Below are 21,303 nucleotides of genomic sequence, written 5' to 3' on the forward strand. Positions count from 1 at the left end.
TCAGATAATTACAAAACCTCTTGGATATTATTTGGCCAGTCCTTTGAATTAATGAGTCATTTAGATAGGATCTGCTTCTGTATTTTTTCATTAACATTCCCCAATCAAATTAGTACTACTTAGTCCCAAGACAATCCTAAATTCAGAGTACTCAGTCCTCAGTATTCAGAGTTATCAAGTGGACATCTAGGTGATCTGAAATGTGCTTATGTTAAAATATCTAGATTATTACCAAAATAAAAGCAAGCAATGAAAAAGAAATGCTATGGAGCACTTGATGACCCAGGAATGTGTAGAGCCCAGTGGACCTAAATTTGAAAAACATTACACTAATTAGCATGCCAAATTTTGTATTTCAGGGAAATTATGAGAAATACAAAAGTGTTTCTGACATGATATTACAGTACCTAGTAACTGCCATTCGTGCCTTGTTAGTGCACTGTCATTCTCTCCCTTAATTCCAAGAGTGTTATCTGGAAGCATTAAATGATAAAGAATTGGGTAGTAATTAGTGACATCTCTTTGGGCGCTGCTTTGAGTGGGTGTACTGCAGATGGTAAATTCAAAGGGAAGTAGAATCCATGATATCCTCTTGGAATATGGCATATCAATAGGGTGACCACACACCCTGATTTCCAGCTCAGTCCTATCAGTTTATATGGACAGTCCCAGCTTACACCAATTGTCTTTGGGTCTTGTCTGGTTCAGCAGTTGTCTCAGATTCTTCATTTTTAACTAAGTATTTTTGTTAATGGCTGCATTAACTTAAGCCAGGTCGGGTTTGGTAAACCTTCACATTGTACTTAAGCTTCGGTCGTGGTCTTTCCTGATAGTGTGTGAGACGCATATGCAGTTACATCAGTCTGGGTCCACTCGGGAGACGGAAACCACATCAGTTATATAAACAGGAGAGAACTGATATAAAGAATTATTAACTGGTAAAGGGGTTAACAAAATAAAAAGGACCCTAATCGAGCAGAAGTAGCAGGTATAGCAAGAGAAATTGCTATCTCATGGCTGGGAGTATGTGGACAATGAAAGAACTAAGGACTTAGGAGAGGACCTATGGACTGAATTGTCTTCCCTAAAATGCATATGATGAAGCCCTTAACCCCCAATGTGATGGTATTTGGAGATGAGATCTTTGGGAGGCAGTTAGGATTGGATGAGGTCATAAGAGTGGGGCCCTGGTGATAGGTTTAATGCCTTTATAAGAAGAAGAAAAGAGGGGCCAGCCCAGTGGAGTAGTGGTTAACTTTGCACATTCTGCTTTAGCAGCCCAGGGTTTGCAGGTTTGGATCCTAGAGGTGGACCTAGCACCACACGTCAAGCCACACCGTGGTGGCATCCTACATAAAATGGAGGGATATTGGTACAGATGTTAGCTCAGTGACAATCTTCCTCAAGCAGAAAGAGGAAGATTGGCAACAGATGTTAGCTTAGGGTCAATCTTCCTCACAAAAAAAAAAGAAGAAAAGAGAGATTCTCTCTCTGCCAATTGAGCACACAGTGAAAAGGTAGCCACCTGCAAGCCAGGAAAAGAGCTCTCACCAGGAGCGAGCTGGCACCTTGATCTCCTACTTCCCAGCCTCCAAAACTGTGAGACATAAACATCTGTTGTATAAGTCACTCACTCTATGGTATTTTGTTATTGTAGCCCGAGCAGACAGACCTAATGCTCCAAGGCTGAGGTTCAGACTTCTTTGAAGGTATGGCTGCCACAAGCACATGCAGTCTGCCAGTGCCAAAGAAACATGCCTCAGGATCAAAGCTAGCTCACAGAAGCTGTTTGTCGTTGCTAGAAGATGTGGGCAAGGTGGAGCTGGCCTACGAAAGCAAAATGCCGGGTAGGGAAACAGTTGCCAGAGGTTGCATCCTGAACAACTGTGGAAATGGCCATTGTGCAGAACAAGCATGTCCTGAGACTGTGGCTAGAGATGGCCGTGTGGGATGCTGGGTGCCTACCCTACATAATCACATGAGGACCTGAAACTGGAAGGGAAGTGCCTTTCTTCTACTGTCACCTTGTGGCGCCTCTCCAGCTCCCTCTATTGACAAACCTAACATTGTGCCAGCTGGTAAAGTACTACTTTTTAGAAGGGCTAGGGCCAGTAACAGAGTACTTCCATGAAGGGAGATTTAGAGCTGAGAGACAATAAATGTATTGATAACAAACAGAGCGGTGAATAGAGTTCTCAGTTGAACCTGTGCTTGAATCTGAAAGGCAACCAGTAAATCTGTCTCTTGTTTGCCGACCCTTTCTAGAAACCTCCCCTTTCAAGGACATAGGCTTGGCCACAAACAGCTAGGGAAAGCTAACTCCTTCTGGACTCAACTCTAGCACTGGTGGGGGAGGGATTTGATGCTGTTTTCCCCGACAACCACTTGTTGTATCTGTCAGTTGTGCATGGCCCAAGCTATGGCCTGTGAGTATCAGATCAGGGTCAGCTCATGCAGCAAGCCCCAGTCTGGCCCTCTGGCCCTTCTATCCCCTTCAACCCAGAAACTGCAGGTAAGGACACCTGTTATGTGCAAAAGGGCATCAGGTCCTCGTGGAGTGCCTTCTGCAGCCTCAGCATCCATCCTGTCACTCTCTAAAGCATCTGTCACTTTGGAGGCCTCCTTTGCAACTGTGGCCCTTCCTCTGGAAACAGGGATGCAAGAGCTGCTCCAGGGCTCCCAGTTATTTGGGCAGAGGAAGAGGGAAGGCTCTCAGGACCTCCATCAGGAACTCCCAGACAGGGCCAGCCATGCTTGCAGAGTTTGTAGAGGACAGCTAGACCTGGTCTTAGCTCCACACTCCAGGGACTACATCCAGGGATCCGGTATTGTGTACTTGTGGTGCTGGAAGTTTCCAAGCCCCACTTTCCAGATGGGAGGACAGAGCCAGAGAAGTAAGACTGTATCTTAGGGCCACACATATTTCTGAGCTCCTTAGAGCTCCTCCTGCTCTGTGATGATAGCTGCCCTTCCAATAGGAGCTGAGCTGAGCCCGTTAGGAAGACTCCAGTCTTTGGCATCATCAGATCTGACATTGGACCCCAGTTCTACCCCCTTGCTAGCTACAAGAACTTGTTTAAATTACTTAACCTCCTAGCCTCAAATTCCTCATGGATTTATTTATTGCTAAGGATTAAATAAAACAATCTGTGTAAAATCCCTAATGCCAAGGAGGTGCTCAGTACTCATTTGTGAATGGGTAAGAATAAACTTTTCCTAGAATAAATCCTAGAAGAAATTTATTTTGTGGACGCTTACAAGAAACACTGCAAAGCATAATGGAAAGGTTTTCTAGCACAATTTCATAGAAGAGGTGGACGTGTTATTTGGGTGGCTGTGCCTTTTATTAAAATGTAATTGTTTTGATCATCTCCATGCCATTGCTGAAGGAGGGATCTCCCACCCCAAATATTGTAAGATGGCCAAACACATGACAGGAGACACTGGACAGATGAAACTGGCAACAGTTTATTAGTCACATACACTCACGAACTGGGAGAGGAGGACAACACACGCCCTGCAGGACCACATGGGGGGTCACACTCAGGGACCAGGTGAACCAGCAAGGACTGTGGGAGGCAAGCTCTGTAGTCACAAGAGGGTGAGGTGGCCCCTGGTTCTTGCGGGAGGATGAGGCCATTGTGTCTGAATAATTTCACAGACTGCAAGGAAGTGAAACTCAGTTGGTCGGGGACTAGGTGGGAGAGCCGCCCAGCTGATGGGGAAGTAGCTGGGCGGGGAGACTCTCTTCCGGGGGAGGGGTGCATATATAGGGGAGAACAGGGAGACACATGTTCTTTGGAGGCCTGGGAGACTCAGAGATGTCAAGGTAGCACACGGAACTTCAGGCCTTACACTATAGTAATAAAATAGTGAGGAGTAACTCTTCAAAGGCAATTTGACAAACAGCTAAGGTAACTCAGTGAGACAATAAAAGCCTCTTAGGGCAGAAATTTTTATCTTCTGTGTTTTATGATTTACATGGCTAAGGTCTATTGTATTATAAGTCTATAAGAGATAAGACCACTGTCATTCATTTTCATAATTCGCTATTGATATGGTCTGAATGTTCCTCTCCCAGGGAAAGGGAAGAAAAACACCTTAACGCTGGGGTAACTCCTATCCTGTACTTAACAGGACTCTGCAAGCCTGGGTGCAGTGGCGTGCCTTTCCACAAGGAACAGGAAATCAGCCTGCTGCTGCTGGGTGCAGCTCTCAGAGGCTCTCTCTGCAGTGGAAGAATCACACAAACTGACTATTCCCCACCCCTGAGTCTTTCTTCCACATCCCAGTGCTAGGCAAAGGAGGGAGGGGGAGAAGAGCGACAAAACCAGCAACCCCTCATTCCCTTCTTTCCTCTCTTAGCCCACATATCATGTCAACTATTCTTTAGACTTCTCGATCCCAGTCTTTCTCCACAGCTACGCTGCTCGCTTGGGTACAAAGGGGAGTGCACCAGCCAGAGAAGAGAAAGATGAGTTGCATCAGTAAGTTGGAGGGGCCCAGGATCCTCTGACTGCAAGGGGGTCAGTGGAATAAGTCCTTTCGGCTGCCCCCTAGAAAACAGCACCACTTTTCCTCTTCAGTTGACTAATCAACTTGTTCCCGAATCACTGAACACAGCAATCACATTTTTAGCATATAACACAAATGGCCACAGAAACTTTAACTGCCTTCTTTTTCTAATACTTGAAATAAAATAGAAAGTTATATGATGTTTACCCATGAAATCGTCTAAAGCTACCCTCCTGGGAATGGAGCATGTCTAATCATCTCTGCCTACCGATGGCAATTTTAAATTTTCAAGGAAAGTAGATAGGTGTCCATTTGAATAGGTATGTGACCCACAAATCCTCATGAACACAAACTATGATAAAAGCAGAAGTACACAAGGGAAACGGGACAGGTTCCTCACTGGTCTGAGTTGGCTGCTCACCCAGTCTCTGTGCTGGCCTCTGATGATCTCACAAAAAATCTTGGGATAGAGGGCCCCTCTCAGGATTTTCAAGATCTGCTCCCCACACCTCCTCCTACCTCTCCATTTCACTCTCTATTCTTTCATTAAAAATGGAACAAGATATCAACGCTATTTGGGAGAGAAGAAAGAAAAGTCACATCTATCTCCTTGTGCCTGGGAGAAGGGAGGCAGAGCAGACGGTGAGGGCAGCACTCCGCACAGTGAAGGCACAGTTGAAACGCGTGTGTGTGGCAAGGAGGGTGGTGGGGATGACACCTCATTCCAAGCAGAGGGATTTTGCTAAGTGGCCAATGCTACTACTGCCAATGTGACCAGAAGACCCTCAGAGAATGTCCATTTCAGACCCTAGAAAACATTTAACATGCAAACACACAAGCACACAAGTGTTCTTAACAAGAGATTTCAAAACTGGGTCCCTCATTTCTGAATTGTCACCCTTGCACTAATAAGGTCACTGTGGATTGCAGGCACATGGTCAAAAGTGGGTCAACAAGAGAAAAGAGAAGGGCCATATCCAATGACTATTATTTCCTATGGAAAGGAAAATCGACCACAGAAGAGAATACTATTGGTTTTGCTGTGCTGGATAAAGAAAAGGAAAGGATGGTCTGCACAGAACCTGGGAGTGATTCTTACGCATGTGGGAACCCAGATGATGGCAGTGACAGCTGCTGCTTTTGTACCTTCCTCATTGACCTATACAAAAGACTTGTGTATGATCCTGGACAAATACAGACCTTTCTTAGATGAAATTCCCGAAAAATCTTCTTTGTCCTCTTCTAAGGCATCAGTCATGCCCAAACTGCGAAGGACATCCTCCAAGTCATAACTTTCCTCCAGTTTAAATCTAGGAAGGAAAACTTTCACCTCTTCTTCACACATCTTGCCCGGCCTTGTTCATTCTATGAATTTCTCATAAGAAAGTTCTTCTTCCACCTAAAGAAGAGAGTTGGAAATTTTCAGATCTAGAACAGTGTTTTCCAACAGAACTTTCTGCTATGATGTTAATATTCCATACTCATGCTGTCCAATATGGTAGCCACTAGCCAAACATAGCTACTGAGCACTTGAAATGTGGGTGGTGCAAGGGAAGACTTGAATCTGTTATTTTGTTTAATTTTAATTAATTCAAATCTAAATAGCCACAAGTGGCTAATGGCTCCCATACTGGACAGCACAGATCTGGAAGAAAGCACACTGATGCTAAACCATTCAACTATCAGACGATTTTTCATTTTAATGTCTCGACTCCTCAATTCCAGAAACTTAGTCAAGCCTTTTTCCTGAGGCAGAAACTTATAACTAAGATATTAGTTTGGACTACATTTGTGAGAGAGTGACTGTCCTTTTAAAATTTGGTGTTCTATCTTAGTAAAAGCATGTTTAGGTGGGACATCTCAGACTTGGCCTTCTCTTTCACCCACACTTCCTTCCAGTGGCTCCATCACCATCTTCTGTTGATTTAACTTCCAAAATCTCTGTCTGATCTGGCCCTTCCTCTGTCTCCATTGCCACTGCCTTTTAAGGCCCTGTCATGTTTTGCTTGAAAAGCGAGAGCAGCCTGCTATCTGCTCTATCTCCATTCTCCCTTCTTCCAGTTCATCCACTGCAGCCAAAAGGATTAGCTTTCTAAAAAAGCAAAAGACTTTCCTGCTTAACATTCACCCATTCTTCGCAAGCTTGCTACTCAGAGTCTGGCCCAGGGGCCAGCAGCCTCAGCATCACTTGGGATCTTGTTAGAAATGCAGAATCCCAGGTTCCATCCCAGACCTACTAAACCAGAATCTGCATTTAAAAGATCCCCAGGTGATTCACAGTGTCAGAGGGGCTCTGCCTCATGGAACTGCTTTCCGAAGAATAAGGCCGCAATTATTTAGCAAGGTTGGGAAGAAGCCTGCGAATATCTGTCAATGGCACACCCTGTGCATTAAAACGGATGCATTATATACACCATCCCCTTTTATCCTACAACACCCTCATAGACAGGTACTTTCATAATTTTCCATAGGAAGAAACAGGCTGAGAGAAGAAAAATTACTAAGTTGTAAAGCAAGACATTGAACTCAGACCTGGTTCAGCCCCAACCTGAGCCCTTTCCAGGATTAAGAGTATTTTCTAAAGTGTGTTCAATACTAGCAATACCATCCCCACTGGATGTACCTATTCAAAGGGAAACTGGTACATGACCAAATATGTTAAGGAAACAATGATAAAAATGAATTTAAAAAAGTTTCTTTCAAGGGTCTGGGCCAGTGGCGTAGTGGTTAAGTTCACATGCTCTGCTTTGGCTGCCTGGGGTTTGCAGGTTTAGATCCTGGGCGCAGACCTACACACTGCTCATCAAGCCATGCTGTGGCAGCATCCCATATACAAAGTAGAGGAAGATGGGCACAGATGTTAGCTCAGGGACCATCTTCCTCACACACACACACACAAACTCTCTTTCCTACAAGGCTTGTCAGAGCCCTTAATATGATACAATGTGTACTTGGAACACATTACCATTTTCAAATTGGTGTTTTCATCTGGAAGCATGATGATCATGTTCAGTTCCTTTCCAGCATAGGGAAGCACTAGAATTTGAGTGAATATTTCTCCTATATAGGTCATTTTAAAAGTAGATACATTAAACATCATTTGCACAGGTTTCTTTTCATTCTATAAAGGAAACAGATAAACATTCAGTTGAAATACAATTCAAGTGATACATCTGTATAATTCAACAGACTTAGCCACTCTTTGCCCCTAGAAATGCTTTCTTCTCTTGGCTTCTAGAACATCACATCAGCCCCCTCCTTTGCCCGTTCATCTTCATGACCTCAACCTCCAAGCACTAGGGTGCCAGGACTTAATCCTTAAGCTTATTTTCTCTTGGTGATTTCATTCAGTCTTGTGAATTTAGATATAATTTCCAAATTTAAATCTCCAGCCTGGCCCTCTCCCCAGTAATCCAGACTCGTATGTTTTACTGCCCACTTGAGAGCTGCATTTGGACATAGAAAAGCAACCTCCAGTGTAACAGTTAGCACTGGGCTCCTCGTATTTTCTTCCACATCTATCTCTATCCTTCCCCATCTCAGTTGATGGCAACACCATCCTTCCAGTTGGCAAAAACCCTGGAATAACCTTGACTCCTCTCTTCCCTTCACACTGCCTATCTGACCCATTCATAAATTATATTGGCTCCACCTTTAAAATATAACCAAGCTCTGACCTGTGCCATCAGTCTCATCCAGGATCATTGCGATGAACTCCTAAGTGCTCCCCCTGCTTCTGCCCTTAACCCCCTGTGATGACTCTCAGAACAGAAGCCAGAGGGATCCAGTTAAAACCTAAGTCAAATCATATCATTCTTTGCCTGAAAACCCATCAGTGGTTTTCCTTCTGACTCACAGTGAAAGCTGAAGTCCTTAAAATGACCTTTAACTCATGACAAGAGCTCAGCCCCCATTTCCTCTCTGTCTCATCTTTCACCACTCCACTTTGCTCATCTGCTAGTCACAGGGGACTATTCAAGATCCTTGGACAAACCAGGTTCTCCCCAACTCTGCCCAGCACACTCGTCCCCTAGAAGCTGCAGAGCACTCCTCCGTACCTCCTTCTGTTCTTTACCGTGACGGCATCCTGGATAATCCTCATGTGAAGTTGCATGCACTCCCTCCTCCACTTCCTGTCCCCTTTCCTCTGTATCTGCGTCCTGATACACTGCTCTTCTCTGATTGATGCTATTGCCGCCCTCCCCAGGAAACCATCAGCTTCATGAGGGCAGGGTTGCTTTGCCAGTTTGTATATGGCTGTAACAGTACCTAGCACAACACTTGGCACATAGTGGGCACTCAATTAACATCTGTTAAATAAATAAATAAACAAACTAATGAACAGGAGCACTGAAAGCGCCAGGCAAAATGAACACAACTTACTAGAAAGATACCACACCTATCACTAATGCATCCTCAGACGGTAAGAAAGGTCTGGGGACCGTGACAATGCTCTATGCAACAATCCTCCTCAACTCCTGAACCTTCTGTAGTTTACTGATAGCAGCTATTGTGACTTTAATAAATAATCAGTGAGAGGCACAGTTGCAGGTCCTTTATATTCTCCAGTTCTCTGGGATATCATATAATTTTCTGTTAAATAAATTAAACTAAAAATACATCTTTGTGTCATCACATGGTTGATGCTTACCCAAACTAACCCTCAGCCAGAACATTGTCCTCACCCATAGTTACCTCCCTCCAGGCCAGGTTTTTGAAAACTCTTCTGGAAAGGTCCAGAGAGTAGATATTTTCAGCTTTGTGGCCATACAGTTTTTGTTGCAATTACTTAACTCTGTGGTTGTAGGATGAAGGTAGTCATGGACAATATGTAAACATCTGAGCATGGCTTTCCCAATAAATTTTATTTACAAAAATAGAAGGTGGGCTGGATTTCATCACTGGATGTATTGCTAACCCTTGCTCCTCTTCCCCACCGCCAGGTCTCAAAAGTTCTGGCTTTAAATTATAAAAGAATCCAATCTTGATCATTTGTAGTAACTGAATGATTGACTAAATACAATTGTGTAGATAAGTTTAAAGTTATTTAGAAATATAGAAATTAAAATGAAAATTAATATCAATTCACAATCTGTGCCCTTTAAGGACCTTATCGGTTGATGTACTTAACACTCACTGCAACTTCTTTCTCCTTTGTCTTTCTCTACTAGAAAGCAAAGTAGCATTCTTCCCCTCCCCACAGGATGAAAGAATTCTAGCCAATGAAATAGAGAAGAAAGTTTTTCCTTTCTGAAAATAATGGCAGAACCTCAGGAAGAGAAGGCTTTTGCTCTTCGCCCTTTGTCTCCTCCTTTCCTCTTGTCTGGATTAAGGATGAACCATCTTGTGACCATGAGGAAGAAAGTCATGTGCTAAGGACGACAGAGGAGGAAGGGAGAGAACCAGTTCTTTAAGAGCATTACCCACATCAGCCCCGGTCCCGGCCCCCTCCAGACCTCCAGGTAGGGAAGATGAAATTCAAGCGTTTAAACTACTGTGAGCTGGGATTTCTGTTACTTGTAATAGTATAAAATCCTAACAGACATCTTGTTAAAGAAATTTAAAGGAGAGAAGTATTTTGCTAGGAGAAAATGGGACAGTTAATTTCAGAATAAAGCCAGGAAGAAAATATATTTCTTGAGAAACTGAAGATTCAGGCTCAAGCCTGCCTGGAAGATTCAACTAATGTTCAATATGAGGAATAAACTTAATCTATTCTGTCTACTTTTGTGCATTTGTAAAAATATATAGAGTTAAATAAAAAAAGAATAAATTGGATTCCATAAGAAAAAGATAAAGGGCCTTCAGCAAATAATATATTCAAAGCTGGAAGCAGCTAAACTCTGTGTAGCCTATGTATATGTCCTTTTGCTCAGTTGTTTTTTAAACAAAAATTGGTGCTTGTATTGTCTTTATTATCAAAAGAAGACTAAAGGTAATTCTTTGGTTCAGTATTTAAGCACCAAGTAAGTATGTGCTAGGCACTTGTAAGACAGCATTCTTTACCCTCAGATAACGTTAGCAGGGTGGGAGAAGACCCCTCATTCAGCACGGCAATGCTCCTGTGGAGACAGCAGGGAGCGCTGTGACAGCTTGGAGGAGAGCATCAGTGGGACTGCAGAGGTTGGACTGTCAAGGAAGGCTTCCCAGAGGCGACACTGGCAGAATGAAAGGAGCATTTATGTAGTGATGAGAAATGCAGAGAAATAGGCAGGGTGCAAATTACGAAGAGCCTCACATATCATACTCTCTCAAAAGTTTTGGGAAGCCAAGGACTGTACCATCAGATCTATGATTTAGATAGAACACAGTACAGATGGTACAGGGAGCTGGGCCAGAGGCAAAGGAGTATGCAGCCACCGTTGTGAGAGACAAAAAGGAGCACAAGGGCAAGAGAAAGGTTTCAAGGCTTGGTGGAGAGTCAACTGCAGGGCTGCCAAAGGGCCAGGTAAAGTCAAAGTTCTGGAGGTTAAGTTTCTTGAATGTTTAAAAACCAATATGAACACAGGAACTGTTCCCGGAGTTCCCTCTGATAGCACGGAATATTCGTCTTGCTGATTTTAAAAGGCATTTCCATGGTCAGCCCTTTCGTAAACTGACTATTCCATTTTCCTTTGAAGTAGATGGCATTCACAAGAATCAGCATAGGCAATGATTAAACTGAATCTGGAGACAGTACCTCTGTAATTTTACCTGTAGAGAAGAATTTAAAAAACATTTAGCTAAAAGACTGATGTATTAGGAACGATATTCAGAAAGGGTCATCTCTTTGAATAGTCAAGTACACAGGAGAGAGTTCACTGTGCCCCAAAATATAATAACCATTTAAAGAGATGCTTGTCCTTAGCACACAATAGTAAAAACAGTCCTTAAACAATAGTAAAAGCACCAGCAACAAAAACTTGAGATCTAGTGTCCAGCTCTGGTAAGAAAAATACCATAATTTGAATAAAACACAATAAAATGAACAATTAGATATTCATAGGTGACGGATGAAATGATACCAAAGAAGATAGAAAGGAATGACTTAAAGGAACCTAAAGGATTGTCAAAGGGGCTGGCTCCGTGGCCAAGTGGTTAAGATCTTGCACTCTGCTTCGGCGGCCTGGGGTTTGCGGGTTCGGATCCTGGGTGCAGAAATGGCACCACTTGGCAAAGCCATGCTGTGGTAGGCATCCCACATATAAAGTAGAGGAAGATGGGCACAGATGTTAGCTCAGGGCCAGTCTTCCTCAGCAAAAAGAGGAGGATGGGCAGCAGATGTTAGCTCAGGGCTAGTTAGTCTTCCTCAAAATAAAAAGAACACAGAGGGCAGAGCCAAGGACCAAGGCAGACAGGAGATTAGGAATGACTTCTGGAAGCACAAGGAGAGAGTAATCAGGGAATATTCCCTGGGTTCAGAACAGAGGAAACTGGCAACCTATACGTGGCTGGGTTTCAGAATTGCTATGGTTCAGTAATTGCTATGTGCTTCATTCAGTCACACGCATGTGCGCGCGCACACACACACTACCCTTTTTTGAACGAGAGTGTCTACCACAGTTCTCTCTCCCTGTCTCACGACTGTATATTGTGTGTATGTGTGTGGTGCGGGTAGGGAAAATGATTCTTTTTAATTCACAAAAATCTGCACCCAAGGAACCAGACTGAGGAGCTGCATTTTTAAAAGTCTGAATGGCACAAATTCCTGGACTTCAAGCTTGAGCCTGGTCCCATAACAGGGTGAGATTTGGGGGTCTTGCGATGGGGTAAGTGTACTTTATCTGTGGGAGGGATTTGAATCATTAGGGGCCAGAAGGTAAACTATGAGTCATTAGTGACCCCAGTGAGCCATACTTCCAGTGTTCATACCCTTGTATAGCCGCTGTCGGGCTGACTCTGTGCTTGGCTGTGTAACTGGCTTTAGCCAATGGAACATTAGCCAGCATGACACAAGCAGAGACTTGATAAGCACTTGCACATTCAAGCTTGTCCTCTTGGAATGCTCCCTCTTGAGGCCCAGGTATTGTGCTGTAAGGAAGTCCAGGCTACCATGCCAATGAGACACCAGGAGGAAAGGCCCTCGAGGGTGAGGCAGTACGTGGAGGAGAGGTCATGTGGAAGAGCCCAGATGCACCCCAACTGAGGTCCCCCCAAATGCAGCCACACAAGTGACCCTAGCCAACACCAAGTGGAGCAGAGGCACTGCCTGGTCCTGGTCCATCCAGAATCACAAAACAGTAAATGGTCACCGTAAGTCACTAAGTTTTGGAGTGGTTGCTTACTCAAAAATAAATAACTGAAACACTAGTGAAAACATGTTTGGCTAACAAATGCCATTCTAAGAGAGTCTTATTAGTTAATTGAGAAAACAAAAGTAAAAGTTATTTTTAACAACTGAAAATCATTTGACAATATCCAAAGAATATCACAAGACTCAACATTGACATAAATCGTTACATCTACTTACAAACTCACATACAAGCTAGAACACTGTGCTTACAACATCATTCTTCGGAATCAAGTGTCCACCACTCTATCCCTAAGAGATCAGAGACATCCATGGAAACGCTCTGTGGTCGCAGGATGGTCAGACTGTGGTAACATGCCCTATCCTGCCGCCTCTCCATCCACACCCGTGACACTAGCAGAGTTATCTGGTAAGGGCAATTTCTTTGGGATTTGAAATGTGGAAGACCAGCTCAACTTATTAATTAACAGCATTTATTTGTGTCTTTAAATGGCTTTTGGTACCTAGGACATCCGGGCAGTGGTGTTTCCCTCTGCCCCCAAGAAGACCATGGCCAAATCAGATGAAATGCTCATGGATGAAAAAAATACATTTTTCGAGTTTTTTTCACCCAGCTTTTTCAAAAGCTTTAAAACAAAGGGGCCATTTGCTTCTGATAGAGTATCCATGGTGGTGAACCTGAAAGGACAGGTTTTAAAACAATATTATATAAACATAGGCATACACGTCTACCGCATTTCCACTCTATTTATTCACAGTTAGGGTTGATATTTTTGTTTAATGTGGAAATAGAGACACATAAAAAATCTGAGTAGTTCTTTGTGAAGTCCTCAAATTTATATTGTGTGTTTCTAATATTAAAGTGAAAAAATTGAATAGTAATGTTTATCATATGATCTCATTTTTGTAAAAAGAAAAAGCAGGGACACATATTTAAATACTTGCCCTCACTAAATTCACGATGATTTCACCTCAAGAGCCTTAACTAATTACACCTGCAAAGACCCTGCTTCCAAATAAGGTCACACTCTAAGGTTCTGGTGGACATAATTTTGAGGGGACATTATTCAACCCACCACACACGATCAGTGGGGTGCATGCTTGCCCTCACCTCTAGACTGCAAGCCTCTGAGGACCAGGAGGTTCATCTGGTAGCAGGCCTGGCTTCCCAGGCAATGTCTAGGTCAGGAATTCACCTAAGTAGTCTGGATGGGATGGGTCACGTGGTGTCTTCAGACGGGTCAGAGTCACAGAAGCATAAAATGTTAAAGCAGAACAGGTCTTTAGAAATATCTGTCATAAATCGCCTCTTTACTGATGGCAACCTCAAGTTCACAGAAATGAAATGATATGTCTCAGCTAAGGAGTAGACAGGCCCAACTCAGACCAATGCCCTGTGTTTTGACTGCTGCTCAAGAAGTCCTTACTTTTGGAAGATCCGGGTAGGTACTGAGGATTCTGGGTGAAAGAACAAGAGGTGAATTAACACCCAATTAGTCAGGAAGTCTACAAATGCAGCAGAGAAGGCCTGGGCGGCAGGTGGGTGAGCTCTGTTGGGAGCGGCACCTGTCTGCTCTGACATCTTTTATGAATATTTACCAAATTGAGATTTTACCAATCAGACCATACTAGCATTCTAAGACATTCACAATGAGGCATGTGAAAATAATCACAAAATTTTAATACATTTGACTAAAAATATTTGATTTCCATATGTCAAAAAACGCCATAAGAATCAAAACATTAATGACAAAATAAGAAAATAATTGAAAAAAAATTTAAATGTCACTTAAGGGGCCTGAGAAAAAAGTTGATAAGAAAAATAGATCCCAGTAGAAATATGTGCAAAGGACATCAGCAAATGTACAGGAAAGAAAAACAATAGCTAAAAATTACATGGAAAAGTTTTCACCTCAAAGAAAAGTAATAAATCTCATCTTTTGAGTCTCTACTACATGCTGGATTCTCCACGAGGACTTCTCTCGATAGCCTTGCTTTCCTCTGGATGCCCTGGAGGCAGGTGCCCGAACATCTGCATTCTACAAGCAAAGACATTGAGCCTTAGCTGTTTGAGTATCTTGTCCCTGAGGTCACCCCACTCAAGCAGCAGACAGAGGATTGGAAAACAGGTCTGTGTGACTCTGGAGTTCACTGTCTTAATCACTATGGTACACTACAGGCTTCCAAAATGAAAGCAGCGGTGGGGAACAAGCTAAAGATAGCTTTTTAAGACAAAATTGGCAAGTACAAAAACTATCAATTTCTAATCCTGGTAAGGTGAGAGACATTATTTCTTCCCTCTACAAGTGGATGCTATGAATTTGGATACCAAGACTTCCAGGGTATAATTTAGAATTATGTTTAACAAAGAAGAGGAAGGATGGCACAAGAACGAAGAAAAGAATTTGCCTTGAAAACATTGACATTTTCTGAATCAAAAATTCCATTTCAAGGAATTTCACGGAAAGTAAAACTCACAAATATTGATAAAAATATTATGCAGAAAGATGACCATTGAATTATTTCATTTGCACAGAGAAAATCTTCACACACCCAACACAGAGGATGGGTTAGATTCTATCACATCCATGATGGGATATTAAAAAGTATTAATAGAAAAAATACGGTTTTGCCATGAGAGCATGCACCATTAAGTGTAAATTAGAAAAAAAGTTACATATGAGCACAATTTATAGATAGACTAGAAGGATATTCTGCATACCAAGTGTTTCTGGGCAATGGGTAATTTTTATGTTATTTGTGTTCTTCTTAGGGGTTTTATAGTTAATTTTTCTTCTTATTAAATTAATGTACACACACTTAGCTGAAAAATCAGACAATGCCAGAGGAGCTATTACGAAAGACAACAGGCTCCTATCCACTCTTCCCACCTCCCCGGAAGCAATGACTCACAAGTCATTTTGCTCTTTCTCCCGTATTTCTAAATAATACATCTATACTGCTATTTTTGACCTAACAATTTGAGACATTATCTACTGCTTCCTTTAGAAGCCGAGGATTTAGTTCTCTCACACCACTCACCCTACTTCCCTTCCCCTAAGTGTTGACTTTATTATCACTAAATAGCATTCGTTGCTAGGCCAAGTCGTATACTATGAACCCATTCCATTTTTCAAATAACTCTGTTTTCCTTATGTTAACATTGCCCTTTTCTGCATTTCTTTAGTTTTCTATGTGCCTATGGCAAATTTCCCCCCAAATGATCCACAGATCAGTCAAGTGTTTTCAGTCACTTTTTCATATGCTCAAACACATGTGAATAATCGGTCAGTCTCATTTTTCTCTCCCAGGGCACCACCCTGCTGGGGAGTGCAGGATTCTGTAAAGTTGGTGGGATTGTCATTCCCAAAGGGTAACTTTCATAAGCAGGGAAAAACTTTCCCTACTATGTATTAGACTTTAGTTAATGGTCAATTTCCTATTTGTCAATTGGCTAAAATAATTGTTCTCCTCAAACTTTAAAGCACATTGCCTACACAGCAAATAAATGATTTACTCTTAAATGTTTAAACACTGATTACGTAATCTGTCAGATTATTTTTTGAAGAAGATCAGCCCTGAACTAACATCTGCCACCAATCCTCCTCTTTTTGCTGAGGAAGATTGGCCCTGAGCTAACATCCATGCCCACCTTCCTCTGTTTTATATGTGGGACACCTGCCACAGCATGGCTTGACAAGCAGTGCGAAGATCAGCCCCGGGGATCCGACCTGGCAAACCCCAGCCACTGAAGCCGAGTGCACGAACTTAACCATTATGTCACTGGGCTGGCCCCTGTCAGATTTCTTTAAAGCTTTAAAAACCTTTAAAAGCAAACTTACAAAGTTCACAAACACACTTTTGTAAACATTTTAACTCTCATAAATCTAAAAATCAAGGTTTGTAAATCCAGTAAACTAGGCTTTCCTAAGACTTTCAAATACGTTAAAAAATGTACAAAATAGTACAGTGATTTCAAAACTTATTTCTACATCTGTGCTTAAGTCTAGGACACCCTGTATCTACTGATGACAGTAATAATTCATGTTAACCACAGGGCACATTACTTAGGCCCAGCATAGAATGGTGCTTCAGGTCCTAAGTAGGTGACAGATACTACTTATCAGATCACATCACATCAATCCTACAAACCACACTGGGGAGAAGGCAGCTGTGAGTCATGTTTCTGTGTCAGGCACAAGCAAGACCCAGAAGTAAAAGTACCCACAGATGACGCAGCTTCCCCTTCACATCTGAGTATGCCTGACAGCAGATAAATAGCAATTATCTATACTTCTTTTTGTGTGGTGAGGAAAATTGGCCCCGAGCGAACATCTATTGCCAATCATCTTCTTTTTGCTTGAGGAAGATTGTCCCCAAGCTAGCATCCGTGCCAATCTTCCTCCACTTTGTATGTAGGACGCTGCCACAGCATGGCTTGATAAGCGGTGCGCAGGTTCCCACCCGGAATCGGAACCCACTAACACCAGGAGCCAAAGCACAGCGTGCCAACCTAACCACTACGCCACTGGTCGGCCCCTAATTGTCCATACTTTGTTTTCCAAAATTAAGTTTTAAGAGGAGGGGAAGGAAGAAACTAACTTGAGTGCCAATTTTATCTAGCACAACAAACCATAAACAGGATTAAAATTTCCCCCACCTCCTCGTAGCCTGAGGACAAAGTACCTTGTAATATCTTCCCAGCAGTAAGCTTAATAAAAACAAGGAAGCCACAAAATCCAGAACGCCCTTATGGTTATCTCCCTAGGCCTAAATGACCTTGACATTGTGGAATTGACCAAACTCGGAGGCCAGAGCTGGCTGTGAAACTCACCAAGGTGCAAGTTCTTGGAAAAGGGGCGGGGGCAACAGGGTCCTGCCTCCTTCCGGACGGACCCCTGCTCTGTCTTGGGCCTCCATCCCCTCGGAATTCCCAACGCCCGGCTCCCTGCGAGGTCAACTGTGGCCGGGGGTCCCAGCGCTGCAGTTCGGTTGGCTCCGCGATGCCCCTATCCCGCCGCCGCCTCTCGGGTGCGAGGCCTGCGCGCTGCGGATCCAGTTGGTCCGCAGCGACCACGCACATCCCACTGGGGTCGGCAGCCCGCGCCCGCTGCCCGGTTCCCTAGGGGATCCCCGCCCTGATGCTCATCCTCCGCCTGGCGCCCGCGGTCCCCACCCGGAGCCGCAGGGGCGCGGCCAGGAGCGGCCACGCCCATGCCCGTGGAGAGCTGGGGGATCCAGAGCCCCCGCCCCACGAGAGAGTGAAGGAGAGGGAGCCCGGGGACACACGCGGAGCCCGTAGAGGGCGCACTGCGCGCTGCGCCTGGGGTTGTTTTCTCAGGCTCTCGCGCTTTTCCAAGCGATACAGCAGGTAACCGGATCCCAGCGTGTGGGCGCAGCCACCAAAGCCAGACATAGACCCCAAATTCTCGGCGCCGCTGCCAGGGGTTCCAAGCGGTAGTGAGAACCGAGCCCGGAGCAGCCCGGAGCCTCAAATATATGCTGGGTTGGGGGCGGCGGGGGGCGCAGGCGGGTTCGGCCGGCCTTCGTCTGTGGTTTAAGTTGCAGATATTTTCTCCTGATTTGTCATTTGTTTTTGACTTTATTTTTGCTTCTGGCGATTTTGGCACACACATTTTTTATATGGTCAAATTAAGGATATTTTCATTTGTTGCTTTTAAAGTTTGAGTCGTAGTTGGAAAGGCTTTCCGCAGTGCATAGAGGTCACCAGTGTTTGCTTCCAATATGTATATGGCTTCAGTTGTGAAAATTTAGATTGCTGATCCATTTGGAGTTTATCCTACTCTATGAGAAATATGGGTCCAATATTAACGCTTTTTAAAATGGCTTTCCACTAGTTCTAAACTGTGTTTATTCCAGTTTAAATGTATTTAAAAACTCCATCTTTTCACTAATGATTTGAGCTGCTAACTTTATTACATACCAAAGAGCTATATATACTTGGCTATGTTTCTGGATTTTGTTTTCGGTTCCATTGGTCACATAGTTTTAATTACAAAGATTTTTTCTTTAGACTTTATTTTTTAAGAGCATTTTTAGGTTCATAGCAAAATTGAAAGGAAAGTGCAGAGATTTCACATATGCCTTCTGCCCCAGACAGGCACAGCCTCCCCCATTACCAACATCCCCCATTACCATCATCCCCCATTACCATCATCCCCCACCAGAGTGGTATAGTTGTTATAAATAATGAACCTACACCCACACATCCTTATCACCCAAAGTCCTTAGTAACCATTAGGGTTCACTCTTGGTGTTGTACATTCTGTGATTTTGGACAAATGTATAATGACATGTATCCATCACTATAGTATCACACAGAGCATTTTCATTGCCCTAAAAATCCTCTGTGTTCTGTCGTCTATTCATTCCTGTCCACTCCCACCACCCCTGGCATCTGCTGATCTTTTTACTGTCTCTATACTTTTGCCTTTGGCAGAATGTCAGATAGTTAGAATCATACAATATGTACCTTTTTCAGGTTGTCTTCTTTCTCTTAATAATATGCATTTACGTTTCCTCCGGGTCTTTTCATGGCTTGGTAGCTCATTTCTTTTCAGCATTGAATGATATTCTACTGTCTGGAAGTACCACAGTTTATCCATTCACCTACTGAAGGACATCTTGATTGCTTCAAGATTTGGCAATTATGAATAAAACTGCAGTAAACATCCATGTGCATGTTTTGATGTGGACATAAGTTTTCAACTCCTTTGGGTCAATACCAAGGAGCACTATTGCTGGGTCATATGGGTTAGGTTTTTTTTTTTTTCTTTTTTGCTGAGGAAGATTCACCCTGAGCTAACATCTCTGCCAATCTTCCACTTTTGTTTGTTTTCTCCCCAAAGCCCCAGTGCATGGTTGCATATCCTGATTGCAAATCCAAACATTTTTATTTTATCTTATAGGTATTAGAGTGCCTTTGAAGAATTCTGAGCTGGTGTTCACATGATTAGAATTATGTATTGGAAAGATTGCTCTGCAGCAATGTGGACAAATGGGATGTGAATGAGACAGAAGGTTGGAGACCAGTGCTGTAGTACCTCAGATAAAAGACACCAAGAGGTGAACCAGGGCAGTGACAATGCGGATAGGAGGGCATGCCTGGAAGAGCAGTTTAGAAGGAGGCTAGGCAGTGTTTGGGATCGTTGGGTGAGTGCCTAAGGAAGGAGGAATCTAGCATGATACCCAGATTACTGACTGGACAAACCAGTGAATGGTGGTGACAATAAGAAAGATTATAAAAAGAGGGAACTGAATGAATTTGGAGGAGAAAATGAATTTCATGTTGCCACGTAAGGTTGAGGTTACATGGAAGGCCCAGGAGAGAGGTCTAGGCAGTAAATACTAACTTGGGAGTCCTCAGCAAATGGATATAGCTGAAGTCATGGGTGTGGTGAGATTTTCCTGGGAGTATGAGAAGGATAAAGGAGCTCTAAGGATGCCAATATATAAAGGATGAACAGAGAAAAAAAAAGAGCCAGAGAAAAGGAACCTGGAGTGACCAGAGATGCATAAAAAGAATCAGGGAAGATGGTTATTAACAACAACAACAATAACAGCAAAAAGGTGGGGAGAAAATTTTAAAGAAGGAGTTGAGCAGTTTGGGGAGATGACAAGGTCCATGGGAGGCAATGGAGTGAGTAGTCATAGTTGAGCAGCTGTAATGTCCTAAAAATTGAGTAGATGTGTGATCAGATGGGTTAGGGGCTAGGGTTGTTATCTAGGAAGACACTGAAGATTGTAGATGTGTGGATGGATGATGGTGGAGACATGGATGGCAAGGAAGCTGAGATCATGGTCCTGAAATAGCCAGTCTATCGGGAAATGAAGGTGGAAGGATGGATGGAAGCTGGCATTGCTTGGTGTCCTGGGAGTGGGCCAGAGACAGCTGGAGAAGCCAACCCTGCCTCCCTCACCCTGGAGGTGGATGGAGCAGGCTCCGTCGCACCAAGAGGGCCACCAAGGCAACGCCATGGGGGAGATGGCAGAGCAGGATTAAAGGTTTATTCCATTCTATGTATTTATTTATTTATTCCATTCTGTTTTTAATACTGCAAATGCATCTCTCCCCTTCTGCTTCACGCTCAGGCCAGAGTACACTTTATTATAGTAATGTTGTAAAAGCAATACATATTTCTACTGCTAGTAATAAAATCAATCAATGCAGAATTATAGAAAGTAAGGAGTGTAATACTCTTCTTTCTTCACCAGACACCTTTAGGTACATTAAAATATGTATATGTGGTGTTGGGGAGAAAAAGTTTCCCTTCTACCCTCCTAGGTTCTTTGGCTGGTCTGATAATCAAATTAACATAAGACAGATTAACAGGGGAAAAACAAATTTAATTATGTATGTACAGGACCCCATAAGAATATGAGACCCAAAGAAGTGACCAAAGCAGGAAGCTTTTATACCACTTAGACAAAGAAACAATAAATTTGTGAAGAACTGACAAGGCAAAGAAACTCAGGCTTGGGTGCTAATTAGTGAAGAAATCAAGAAAGGTTGTTTATACAGCCTTCTCAGCCCTGAA

General features: G+C 43.2%; 1 protein-coding gene, 1 long non-coding RNA gene and 1 pseudogene across 2 annotated transcripts in view; 1 reads left to right on the top strand and 2 right to left on the bottom strand.

Annotated features, from left to right (window-relative positions):
* The window catches only part of LOC106824470 (serpin B8), a 26,094-nt gene extending 20,359 nt beyond the window's left edge, over positions 1 to 5,735 (bottom strand). The window contains exon 1 of the mRNA XM_070512891.1: positions 5,716 to 5,735. The gene's annotated coding sequence lies outside the window, so the exon portion shown is untranslated. The remainder of the gene's footprint in view (positions 1 to 5,715) is intronic.
* LOC139045635 (serpin B6-like) lies at positions 5,381 to 17,940 on the bottom strand (annotated as a pseudogene).
* Positions 17,941 to 17,982: 42 nt separating this feature from the next.
* The window catches only part of LOC139045636 (uncharacterized), a 28,728-nt gene continuing 25,407 nt past the window's right edge, over positions 17,983 to 21,303 (top strand). Inside the window, exon 1 of the long non-coding RNA XR_011504371.1 lies at positions 17,983 to 18,116. This is a non-coding gene — a long non-coding RNA (uncharacterized lncRNA). The remainder of the gene's footprint in view (positions 18,117 to 21,303) is intronic.

Source organism: Equus asinus, chromosome 7 (assembly GCF_041296235.1).
Source record: "Equus asinus isolate D_3611 breed Donkey chromosome 7, EquAss-T2T_v2, whole genome shotgun sequence".
Classification (NCBI taxonomy): Eukaryota; Metazoa; Chordata; class Mammalia; order Perissodactyla; family Equidae; genus Equus; species Equus asinus.